This window comes from Emys orbicularis, chromosome 20 (assembly GCF_028017835.1).
Source record: "Emys orbicularis isolate rEmyOrb1 chromosome 20, rEmyOrb1.hap1, whole genome shotgun sequence".
Classification (NCBI taxonomy): domain Eukaryota; kingdom Metazoa; phylum Chordata; order Testudines; family Emydidae; genus Emys; species Emys orbicularis.
In genome coordinates, this window is record NC_088702.1 from 11,618,406 (window position 1) to 11,624,405 (window position 6,000).

Genomic DNA, 6,000 nt, shown 5'->3' on the forward strand with positions numbered 1-6,000 from the left:
GCCTTGTGCTTCTAACCTCAGCTCTCCCCTGGCACTGTGCAAAGCCAAGCCCTGCAGATGTTTCCCCCAAGCTATGGCCTCTATACCACACACCCTATCTCACTCTGACTGCAGTCTGGGAGGCAGCCAGCTTTTATTATAGGTTTCAGAGTATTTTTTATGTAAAAGAAAATACTCAGGTGTAAAATCCACTGAGATAGAAGAAGTAGTAGTGGGAAAATTACATGGGGTGGCATTGTATTTTAGGCTGTCTTGCTCTGAAAGCTGCCTCCCCATTTGCACTGGCTGAAGACAATGAATTACTGTTTTCACATTGAACCCAAATATTATTTGTGGGATGATACCCAGTCTGTGTTGTTAATCTCCAGTGATTCACCACATCAGGCCATCCTGTCATCAAGCTCTTCCACAATTAGGATCATATAATAGAATCATAGGACTGGAAGGGACCTCGAGAGGTCATCTAGTCTGGTCCCCTGTACTTATGGCAGGACTAAGTATTATCTATTCTAGAATGTGTGATCAGCAGCGCTGACATGAGGTTTTGTAAGCATGAGTTCTGTGTGCACCAGCCCCCTACGGTTTGCATTTGTTTTAAGCTTTCTGTAAGAAAAAGGTAACAGCTAGAAGTGACACAGATCTTTAGATGGTTCCCCAGCCCAGTCATAATATTTAGCACTTCTGTGCTATGTTAGCTCTTCAAAATCACTGTACAAACATTAAACAAACTTAATTTAAAGGCTTTCAGCTTTTGAATGACTAGGAGCTGACAAAACAGAGCTATTCCCTGTTGTGTTCTCTGCCCCCTGAACAAGAATACTTCACTGAAAATCAGCATCTTAAAAGAATCATTAAGGATCTTTTTTTCCTTAAAGTGCTCAGAGTTTAGGGGAGGAAAGTGAAGGAGATTCTGCTTATACCAGGTGTGAAAAAGCAGAAGGGACCAAAATCTATTCTTGTGCAAAAAAATGTTCTCCCTGAAGTCAATAAGGCTACCTAGGTGTAACTGTCAGCAGGAACTGGCCTCTGTTCTCATTCCCTTCTCGAATCACATCCCATGCTTACCCAACATTGGCCACTTGGGAAAGAAGTTAGTTTGAGTTGGGGCAGAAAAATGAGGACTAACTTCAGGTTTATTTAGCTTTACGTTTTTGGAATGAAACTCAAAAGAAATCAAATGTGAGGTACTTTTATGATGGATTGAACTGTTAGAGAACCAGCAAATGGACAGAACCTGCCTTTAGCCCAGCGGTTTTCAAACTGTGGGTCGCGACCCAGTACTGGGTCGTGGAATGTCAGGCACTGGGTCGCGGCGGCTCTGGTCAGCACCGCCTACCGGGCTGTTAAAAGTCCCGTCGGTGGTGCTGCCCAGCTAACGCAGGCTAGTCCCTACCTGTTCCAACACCACGCTGCACCCCGGAAGCGGCCAGCAGCAGGTTCGGCTCCTAAGCGGGGGGCCATGGGGCTCCGCATGCTGCCCCTGCCCCGAGCACCAGCTCTGAACTCCCATTGGCCAGTTCCCGGCCAACGGGAGCTGGAGGGTGGTGCCTGCAGGTGAGAGTCGTGTGGAGCCGTTTGTGCGTCTCCACCTAGGAGCCGGACCTGCTGCTGGCTGCTTCCAGGACGCAGCATGATCCGTGGTGCCAGGACAGGCAGCTTGCCTTAGCATCCCCACTGAGCAGCTGACCGGGAGCCACCTGAGGCTGACCAGTAGGGCCTAAAAAATAGGAGGGCCTAAGGCTATAGCCTTATGAGCCTAATTGTTAATCCTGCTCTGGGCACGTGACGTGGGGTCACATGCCCCCGCAGATTTCTGCCAGGGACAGGGTGGGAGTTGGGCTGAGTGCGGCGAAGGGACTTGCCTGGGAAAGGCATCAGCCGGAAGCACTCCTGCTGTACCCCACGAGGTGGCGCCCAGAGCAGGGAAGCGAGACCAGGCTGGCATTTATTGAAGATACAACAATTAGCATAGCATATGCAGGGAACTTATGGGCAGGATCCCCTGGGAGAATAACATGAGGGGGAAAGGAGTCCGGGAGAGCTGGCTGTATTTGAAAGAATCCTTATTGAGGTTTCAGGAACAAACCATCCTGATATGTAGAAAGAATAGTAAATATGGCAGGCGACCAGCTTGGCTTAACAGTGAAATCCTTGCTGATCTTAAACACAAAAAAGAAGCTTACAAGAAGTGGAAGATTGGACAAATGACTAGGGAGGAGTATAAAAATATTGCTCAGGCATGCAGGAGTGAAATCAGGAAGGCCAAATCACACTTGGAGTTGCAGCTAGCAAGAGATGTTAAGAGTAACAAGAAGGGTTTCTTCAGGTATGTTAGCAACAAGAAGAAAGTCAAGGAAAGTGTGGGCCCCTTACTGAATGAGGGAGGCAACCTAGTGACAGAGGATGTGGAAAAGCTAATGTGCTCAATGCTTTTTTTGCTTCTTTCTTCACGAACAAGGTCATCTCCCAGACTACTGCACTGGGCAGCACATCATGGGGAGGAGGTGAGCAGCCCTCTGTGGAGAAAGAAGTGGTTCAGGACTATTTAGAAAAGCTGGACAAGCACAAGTCCATAGGGCCGGAGGCGCTGCATCTGAGGGTGCTAAAGGAGTTGGCGGATGTGATTGCCATTATCTTTGAAAACTCATGGCAATCAGGGGAGGTCCCGGATGACTGGAAAAAGGCTAATGTAGAGCTCATCTTTAAAAAAGGGAAGAAGGAGAATCCAGGGAACTACAGGCCAGTCAGCCTCACCTCAGTCCCTGGAAAAATCATGGAGCAGGTCCTCAAGGAATCCATTCTGAAGCACTTAGAAGAGAGGAAAGTGATCAGGAACAGTCAGCATGGATTCACCAAGGGCAAGTCATGCCTGACTAACCTAATTGCCTTCTATGACGAGATAACTGGCTCTGTGGATGAGGGGAAAGCAGGGGATGTGTTATTCCTTGACTTTAGCAAAGCTTTTGATATTGTCTCCCACCGTATTCTTGCCGGCAAGTTAAAGTATGGGCTGGATGAATGGACTATAAGGTGGATAGAAAGCTGGCTAGTTCATCGGGCTCAACGGGTAGTGATCAATGGCTCCATGTCTAGTTGGCAGCCGGTATCAAGCGGAGTGCCCCAAGGGTCGGTCCTGGGGCCAGTTTTGTTCAATATCTTCATTAACCATCTGGAGGATGGCATGGACTGTACCCTCAGCAAGTTTGCAGATGACACTAAACTGGGAGGAGTGGTAGATACGCTGGAGGGTAGGGATAGGATACAGAGGGACCTAGACAAATTAGAGGATTGGGCTGAAAGAAATCTGATAAGGTTCAGCAAGGACAAGTGCAGAGTCCTGCACTTAGGATGGAAGAATCCCATGCACCACTACAGACTAGGGACCGAATGGCTAGGGAGCTGTTCTGCAGAAAAGGACCTAGGGGTTACAGTGGACAAGAAGCTGGATATGAGTCAACAGTGTGCCCTTGTTGCCAAGAAGGCTATTTTGGGCTGTATAAGTAGGAGCATTGCCAGCAGATCGAGGGACGTGATCATTCCCCTCTATTCGACATGGGTGAAGCCTCATCTGGAGTACTGTGTCCAGTTTTGGGCCCCACACTACAAGAAGGATGTGGAAAAATTGGAGAGTCCAGCCAGGGCCGTCCCTAGCTATTTTGGTGCCCTACGCAGCCCCCCCACTATATAAGTAGAGAGGATATATTTCAAGGGTTTCAAGAAGATCTACGATGAATCATTGGCTCCAACGTGATGCATTTCACAGAAGTTCCCTGTTCTTCATTACAGCTTTACAGTTTGACAATCAAGTCTTCTTTGTGACTATTTTAAGATAGTTGTTTCTAGGGTGACCAGATCACCCATGTCAAATATCGGGATGCGGGGGGGGCGGGGGGAACACCACCCTTCCTCCACAAGCTCTGGAGGGAGGCCCCGGAGATGCAGGGGGAGCGCGGGGCAAGGGTGAGTGAGAGTCCGGCCTGGCCCCGAGCAGGCAGGACTCAGTCGGGCGGTAGGGAGAGTAGGGGGGCGGCCCACGGGGCCAGGCGGCGGCTGTTCTCCCCCCCTGGGCAGTGGGACTCGGGAGCAGCCGCTGCTGCAGCTCCCACTGCTGCAGGGGGAGGAAGCGGCCGATGGCCAAGCTCGGCGGCTGCGGCTCTGGCGCCCGGGCCTGAACCCCCCGAGCCCGGGCCTGTTGCGGGGACCCAGCAGCGCGCACGCTGCGCCCAGCCCCTGGCCAGTTGCGTCTGGGCTGCTGCCCAGCTGGTGCTCTCCCGCGGCGGCCCCAGAGTGGGGGCAGCAGGCCCCAGCCCCCCCGTCCCGCTCGGGTCCCACAGGGGAACGAACGGGCCTGGGCTGCCAATGCCTCTGCCCCGGGGCCGCCGCGGGATAGCACCAGCTGGGCAGCAGCCCAGACGCGACCGACCAGGGGCTGGGCGCAGCGTGCGCGCTGCTGGGTCCCCGCAGCAGGCCCGGGCTCGGGGGGTTCGGGCCCGGGCGCCAGAGCCGCAGCCGCCGAGCTTGGCCATCGGCCGCTTCTTCTCCCCGCGGCAGTGGGAGCTGCAGCAGCGGCTGCTCCCGAGTCCCGCTGCCCAGGGGGGGAGAACAGCCGCCGCCTGGCCCCGCGGGCCTGGCCCCGTGGGCCGCCCCCCTACTCTCCGTACCGCCCGACTGAGTCCTGCCTGCACTGGGGCCAGGCCGGACTCTCACTCACCCTGGCCCCGCGCTTCCCCTGCGTCTCCCGGGCCTCCCTCCACAAGCGCCGGAGGGACGAGGAATGGTGAGCCTGGGGAAGAGGCGGGGATTTGGGGAGGGAGCCAATGGGGGGAGGAGGGGGCGGAGTCAGGGCGGGGGGGGCGCGAGCACTTCCGGGCTCTGGAACATTTCCTTGTTTGTCCAGTGTCCCGACCGCACATCGGTCGGGACACGGGACAAACAAGGAAATATCGGGACAGTCCCGATAAAATCGGGACGTCTGGTCACCCTAGTTGTTTCATCCCATAGAGAATCAAACAAGACAAAGCACAATTTAAGCAAAGAAGTAATCTGCTAATCCTGTATACAACTTTTATAGTACTGTTGAAACCAAAAAAAAAATGGTACATATTTATGAAAAGGCTCAAACATGTAGGGCTTTATTCTCATTGACACAAAGACCTCTTTACATGGCTCTTTAAGGAGCCTTCAAGTGAGTGTAAATGTTTTTTGGCCCAACCGTAAGGCCCCTGCTTTATTTACTGTGTCAGCGTAGCCTAAGGGGGACTTCATGGAATTGAGGTTCACGCCTAAACAGATTATTCTAGAAGAAGTGGAGAGTATGGGAGGCAGAAGAGGAAACAGTCATCAAGTGTAACCTAGGAAATAAAGATATGGGGCAGATTTACTGAGATGCTGAGCGCTCACAGCTCCCATGGGAGTCGAGGATGCTCTGCATTTCTGAAAGCGATTGCCCATAAGCTCAGCCATGAATCTGTATCTTGTTTTCCGTTTCCTGGTCTTTCCATGTTCCGGGTCTATTCTTCCTGGGTGAAACATGGCCCTTTCCATAGCCGTACTCCCAGCCACAATGGCAAGGATAAGGGTACCAACAACCTTTGGAATAGCCCCAACAACACTTGTATGGCCTTTGGTAGCACCATGGCCTACAGCAGCCGTAACCTCTGGAACCACCCCAGCCCCCATAAAGGTAGGGCTTATAATACAATTCATTACTAAAGTTTTCGTCAAAAGTCATCTTTTTGTGTCGGCAGTAAATCTGAAACATACAGCAGGGAATAGAGTCAACATAATGCGCGGGGATCGGTGGAACAAATGGGTGAAAGCTCAGTTACTACGGTATTGGAGGCCCTGGAGAGAGAGCGAGAGAGAGAGCAGGGAAATGATGACATAGATCCTGAGTTCCTGGCTATGTGTTGCCTCCCATTTCCTCCTCCTAGTCCTCTTCTTCCACTTCTTAACCTCCCTCTCAATCAACCCCTTTGATTCCCTCTCAATCCCTTTCTC